Source organism: Octopus bimaculoides, chromosome 26 (genome assembly GCF_046866305.1).
Source record: "Octopus bimaculoides isolate indiv1 chromosome 26, ASM4686630v1, whole genome shotgun sequence".
Lineage (NCBI taxonomy): Eukaryota > Metazoa > Mollusca > Cephalopoda > Octopoda > Octopodidae > Octopus > Octopus bimaculoides.
The window spans coordinates 29,911,144-29,918,643 of record NC_142953.1 but is presented as its reverse complement, the minus strand read 5'-3'; the positions used below and the strand labels follow the sequence as shown (position 1 = coordinate 29,918,643).

Genomic DNA, 7,500 nt, shown 5'->3' with positions numbered 1-7,500 from the left:
ATATCCATATATATATATATACTATTCCATATCTTGCTCTTTTTGTGTACGCTGATATCGTACGAAGATATACGAACAAAGACATACTCTCTCATACACACACATGCATACATACACAAAGATAATTGTGCATACAGTGGTACGTACACCAACATATAGATACACACACACACACACAAACTAAAATTAGGGTACTACCAATCATACTTGTCCAGTCATCTGTACCGTATCATCAAATATGGCGCGACAACTACGAATGAACAAATGGGTTTCTAAAATATTGCCTGCTTTTCTTCATGAAACTCAAGTCTTACTTATGAACAGTTGGTTTGCATGCGTGTGTGTGTACGTATTTAGGTATATCTGTGCGTATATATGTATGAATATATGGAAATATCTATATACATATGTAAGTCTATAGACTTTTCAGCCGACCCTCTCTCTCTCTCTCTCTCAATACACACACACACACACACACACACACACACACACACACACACACACACACACACACATATATATATCACTTGTTAAGGTTATCTCTATAGGTATTCTTTTGACTTATAAAAACGTTTCATATACTTTATATATTATGGTTGCATAACGAAATACCATGTTCCTACAAGTCTATGTATGTATGTATGTATGTATTTATGTGTGCGTGTTTGTTTCTGTGTATGTGTGTGTGTATGTATGCATGTATACAAGTGAAAAATCACACGAACTACAGCAGTGAAATTTGAAGCAAAAAGGAACAAAAGAAAATGTAGGTGAAGCGAAAGCATATGCCTGAATGACGTAGAAATATAAAGCGAAAAATATAACAAACAAAGAAGTGAACAATGAAGCCTAAAATGCCATAGCAAAAGAGAATTTGACGTTTCAGGTAATTACCCTTTGTCCAAAAGAAGAAAAAAAATAAAGAAAAGAAATGAGAGGCAAGGAAAAGAAAAATGTACGATAACCCCCTAAAAAGACTTCTGCTCACCTGACAGGCCTCTGGCCTCCCTGTCTGTCTGCTTGTCAATCTCTCTCTCTCTCTCACACACACACACATATATACCTTTCTATTATAAGTACAAGACCTGAAATTTCGGGGGAGGGTGCCAGTCAATCAGATCGACCCTAGTGCGCGACTGGTACTTAATTTATCGACCCCGAAAGGATGAAAGGCAAAGTCGACCTCGGTGGAATTTGAACTCAGAACGTAGCGGCAGACGAAATACTAACGATTCTGCCAGCTCACCGCCTTACTTACACAAATACACACACACACACACACACACACACACACACACACACACACACACACACACACACACACATATATATATATATATATATATATATATATATAGCCATAGGTTTACTGTTTTATGTAACAATGGATTTGCATAAAATCTTAGAAATGCTGCGGTTTTCCAAGAAAGAACAAAGTGGATTTGCATGTTCGCATATATACACACATACACACAAACACTCGATTCTATACTAAGACACACTCTCACATACTTATACACACATGGACACAAACATAAATGCATACATACAGACACATACTCACATACATACACAAGCTTACAAAGTCAGTGAGAAACATTGGCACACACATATACACATACTAACGCACACATTTAGAGATACACACACGTACATGCTTACAAAAACACGCTCATATACATAGTCATATTACTCACATTAATACATACATACACAAGCACACTGGCACTCAATTATATAGAAAGAGACACATACAGATGCTTACATACATAAATACCAACACATACGCACACACACACACACACACACACACACACAAACACACGCTTATATACAATGGCACAGAGATACACATATATAGACAAACACAGACACACGCTTATATACACATATATAGATACACAAGCTTACAAACACGCTTATATATACAGTAACATATTCGCACAAATACACAAGCATATACATTTACATACATAAATACCAACACATATACACACACACATACACACACACAAACACGCTTATATGCAATGGCACAGACGTACACACACAAGTTTACACTCACACAATCATACACATAGATCCACACGCAGACATATATACATATACAAGCTTACAAACACACGCTTATATATATACCAACACACACACACACACACACACACACACACACACACACACACACACACACGAAAAGACACAATACGTACGACGTGCAAATCCCACCAAATATAGCCACAAACTAATCTCAGATATCTGGTTGTGGAGTATCAACCGAAGTGTCGAAAAATCCGTTAATTAATTATGCTTTATTCCGTTCCTACACACCATTTACGGCTCCATTATCTGACCTTTCAACACGTGACACACCAGTAATTACAGAGGGGTTCTAAATATATCACTGCAGCTATGTAACCTCAATTTACAGTTCAGTAAAGAGAGATTCTTGTTGACACAATCATCATTCAATATGGCGGTTTTCTGCGTTGACTCACCGACGACTACAGTGGAATGATGGGATAGTTGCAACTGTGTCCTGCTCAGTTGATGTAGCTTTCGACTTGACGGGTCTGTAATTAGTATGTTGGAGCTATGTGTGTGTGTATATATATGTATGTATTATGTATGAGTGTCAATATGTATGTGTGTGTGTATGCATGTGAGTGTCAGTATGTGTGTGTCTGTCTCTGTCTCTGAGCGCGTGTGTGTACGAGTGTTTGTGCATGTGTGTATGAACGTGTGTATGTGTTTGTATCTGAATGTGACAGTATGCGCGTGAATATATATATATATATATATATATATATATATATATATATATATATATGTGTGTGTGTGTGTCTGTGTATATGTGTGTATATGTATATAATATATATGCATGTATATATACAAATATGTGTGTGCGAGTGTGTATCTCATATATGTATGTATATATATGTATCTCTCTCTCTCTCTCTCTCTCTCTCTCTCTCTCTCTCTCTCATATATATATATCATACATATACACACGCATGTATATGCAAATGTATATATATAACACTTCGAGTATATGTGTGACACTGAATGTATGTGTGCGTGCATACACAAATATACACATCCGTATATAATATACATATATATGATACATATATATGTATGTGCTTACGTATGTATGTGTGAATGGATGTTTGAATGGGATTATGCCTATGATGTTATGTGTAATTTGGTGTTTATATATACATGCATATATGTGTATGCACGTGTGTTCTCACTTTTGTATATATAAATATATGGTTTATACGTAAGGTACAATGCACGTAACTATGGAAATTGGTTGTAGGGAGCAAATTTGTATCTGTCTGTCTGTCTATCCATCTCTATACATACAAACACACACACATACACGCGCAAAGATCAGTTTTCCATATACATTATACATACATGTATTATTTACTAACTCTTTACAGAGAGCTGGCTGTCAGTGACTTGAAAGTTTCGGCTGGGTCACCTTCGTTAGACAATCTGATGACGAAGGCGAGTAACCCGAAACTTCGAAATCCCTGTTAATCTAATCCCTGTAAAATTTTAATAAATGCGTACTCTCTTAAAACGCTTTTATATACAGCAACATACTCACAGACATACACACACGCACACAAGCACATTTAGATACATAAATACCAACACACACACACACACACATTATATTATATCATACGTAGGCGCAAGCGTGGCTGTGTGGTAAAGAAACTCGCTTTGCAAACGAGTGGTATCGGGTTCAGTCCCACTAGCTCACTACTATATATATATTTATATATATATATATATATATATATATAAATAAATGCGGCCTTTTAAAGCCTAACCAGGCTCATGGGCCCAGTTCCCCGGTTCCAATGGCGTATGTGTTCCCCAGCTGGACGGGACGCCAGTCCATCGCAGAGTTACTCATTTTTGCCAGCTGAGTGGACTGGAACAACGTGAAATGAAGTGTTTTGCTCAAGAACACAACGCGTCGCCCGGTCTAGGAATCGAAACCACAATCTTACGATCATGATGCCGACATCCTAATCACTAAGCTACGCGCCTCCACACACACACACACACACACACATATATGTGTGTGTGTTTGTCTTTGTGCTACGTCTGTCTTCCCTCTGCTCGACAATCAGTGTTGGTTTGTGTATGTCCGTGTAACCAAGCGGTTCGGCAAAAGAAGACGATAGAATAAGTACCAAACTTTAAAAATAAGTACAGGAGTGGATTCGTTTTGCCCCCCCCCCCTGCCAGGGTGGTGCCCCAGCATGGCTGCAGTCCATTGAAACAAGTAAAAAGGCACACACACACGCACGCGTGCGTGGAACATTCGAATTCACTGTCAACCTTTTTCTTGTAAAATTATAATAAACAAATACGCTAGAAAAAATATTGAGGAAGTTTTCAGTTTTATGTTGAAATGTTTTATTATAGCTTGACATACAAACCCACACATTAACCTATATATAGTCTGTTGTTGTTTTTTCGTACATTCTCCTATATATATATATATATATATATATATATATATATATATATATATATATGTATATGTGTGTGTGTGTATGTGTATGACAGACAGATCTTGTTGATAAATTGTGTAAACCAGTTACGAAACTAAAAATTATCCTGTCTACTGTTAAGTATCCACTTGACCTTTTTAGTGAATTGGTGGTGACCTTTCCGTTCCTCTATTTATTTCCTTCTTTCTTTCTTTCGTTATTTATTTATTTATCTGGCTTTGGTCTTCCACACAGAACATTTCAAACACTGCGCAATATTCTGTCGAATTAAACAACAATTTCCACGCCCACAACATCGACACCACATTAGGAACAGTAAAAGAAAACAACAAACCCCGATGAGTGACCCTGTTGGTTAGAAATGGCGACGCAGCGTCTCACTCAATGCCTTTCGGTATTTACTTTTCTCTCTCTCGTTGCCTTCTTTTCTGAGATTAAATCCTTTAAATTCGTAATATCTTTTTAGCATTTACTTGTTTTAGTAACTGGATTGTTGCGGCCAGGCTGGGGCACCCGTGTTTCATATGACCTTTGCGGTTTCATATAAGATTTTGTCGTTAAAATTTATGTGTAATAAATTGGTTTATTCTTCTACGATACATAAAATATTTTAACACTAATTTTATGCAGTTTCTAATAACATTTAATTCACTTCACCTCGTGCTCTTGCTTGATGGTGCTGGGGTCATTCCCAGAGCCGTCATCATGCGTAGAGCCGACCAGGTCCACCAGGGCTCTCCAACGCTAGTGGTCCCGTGCCAGTTTCACTGCACCCTCCATCACGTCCAGCACAACTAGACACAGGGAGTGATATCTCAATAATAAATACTGAAACTTGGAAGACCTACATTTAAGAAAACACAGCAAATAGCTCGTGCTGTCTCTGGACAGCAAGTTCGATTCCTGGGCGAATTGACGCCAGATGCAACATTTCATGGGAAGACGTTCAAAGCAAAGGTGTACATATCAGAAAATAGCATAAATCTGTTTGGTACAGATTGGATGGAGACATTTAATTTGTGGGATTCGTCTATAAGTATTTTCTGTAATAACGTGAATGCATCGCACGCCAGTTCGAACAAGGCATCTGAGAAGTTAAAAATGAAATTGAAAAAAAATATATCCTGATGTTTTTTAGGAAGAACTTGGTACATGTACGAAAATAAAAGTGAAATTCCAACTAAAAGAAAATGTCGTTCCGGTTTTTAAACGAATGACGGCTGTGCCTTTTGCGACACTGAATCAAGAAGAAAAAGAATTGAAAACTTGAGAATATTGGTGTAATACAAAAATTAGACTGTTCGGAAGGGGCAGCGCCATCTGTGTACATAAAAAAGAAAACTAAACAAAATAAGGGTCTGCGCCGATTTTTCGACGGGATTTAATGTCTGAAAACTTATAAGTATCCATTACCAAATCCAGAGGAGATTTTTGCCAAGCTTAATGGAGGCAAACTTTTTTCTAAATTGGATTTAACGGAAGCTTAATTACAGCTGTAGGTAGACGAAGAATGTCGCAAGCTGTTAACGATAAAAACGCACAAAGGGTTAAACAGGTTTAACCGACTTCCTTTCGGAATAAAAGTTGCACCTGCAATTTTTCAACAGGCTGTGGATACAATGTTAGTGGACTGTGAATTCACAATTCCATACCTGGATGATATCTTAATTAAAAGTGAATCTCGTGATCAGCATGTGGAGCACGTAAAGTGTGTTTTAAAAAAAATAAGAGATTTCACACTGAGTGAGAAAAAATGTGAACTTTTCTTACCTGAAATTAAGTGTTAACGACAAATTATCGACAGGAATGGACGACGACCGAACCCGTCGAGGGCAGACGCAATTAAGGATATGCCTCCTCCGGCTAACATAACCATACAAACTTTTCAAGGTCTTGCGAATTATTATCAAATGTATATTCCAAGAATGCACGAGCTAAGAGCACCTTTAAACAAACTGCTGAAAAAAGATGTGAAATGGTGTTGGACTGACGAATGCCAAAAAACATTCGAAGAGATTAAAAAGGTGTTAACGTCAGATCTATGTCTAGCATATTTTGATCTGAAACTAAAAAATAATTGTAGCATGAGATGCTAGCGAATCTGGGATCAGAGCAGTAATCTTAGATAAGTTGGAAAATGGTAACGTAAAACCGATCACACATGTGTCACATGTATTACTATCGGCGGAAAAAAATTACAGCCACATAAAGGAAGAGGCAGTAGCCATTATGTTTGCAGTGAAGAAATTTCATAAATTCTTGCACGGCAGAAAGTTTACCTTGCAGACAGATCAGTGTCTGCTATTAACAATATATGATTAAAAAAAAGAAGGTGTCCCACACATATAGCGCTGGGGGACTACCTTATTAAATTACGATTTCAAAATGGAATTTTTGCCTTCGAAGAAATTGGGACGGGCTGCCGAGATTGATCTCGAAGCATAAGGAATCGCTAGAAGGTACAGTAATAGCAGCGTTAAAATCAGAAGTTGAATTTTAAAATATTTTTCGCAATGTAGTGCGGGAACTACCAATCACATTGGAAGAGATAAAAAATAAAGCAGAAAAAGATGCATTTATAAATAAAATGAAAAAAAAAAATAATGAATGAGACAAGTAAAAAAAATTATGTCGCTGAGCGTGACGCAGGTTCGAAATACGATGTGTGACAATGTGTTGATGTACGCTCAGAAAAACAACGACGAAAACAACTATTGAATTTTGGGATGAAATATGTGCCCGTTTTAGTGTGGCGGACACTAAAGTGTCGGATAATGGCACGCAATTTACAGCAAATGAGTTCAAGTATTTTTGTAAGATGAACCATATGGAACATGTTACTACCCCGCCATATCATCCGAGGTCAAATGGACTTGCAGAGAGGTTCGTAGATACGTTTAAAAGAACGTTGAGGAAAACCAGAAACGAATCATTAGTGGATAATATACCCTGACAAAATTTT

The 7,500-nt window shown here is 37.3% G+C and overlaps 1 protein-coding gene across 6 annotated transcripts in view; it reads right to left on the bottom strand.

Moving 5' to 3' along the window:
* LOC149131029 (uncharacterized) overlaps positions 1 to 7,500 on the bottom strand; it is a 440,128-nt gene that overhangs the window by 110,073 nt on the left and 322,555 nt on the right. Inside the window, exon 1 of one of the 6 annotated variants that reach the window (XM_089342411.1) lies at positions 6,309 to 7,500. This exon is cut by the window's right edge and continues 899 nt beyond it. The exons of the other annotated variants lie outside the window; for them this stretch is intronic. The gene's annotated coding sequence lies outside the window, so the exon portion shown is untranslated. The remainder of the gene's footprint in view (positions 1 to 6,308) is intronic. 6 annotated transcript variants of the gene reach the window in all.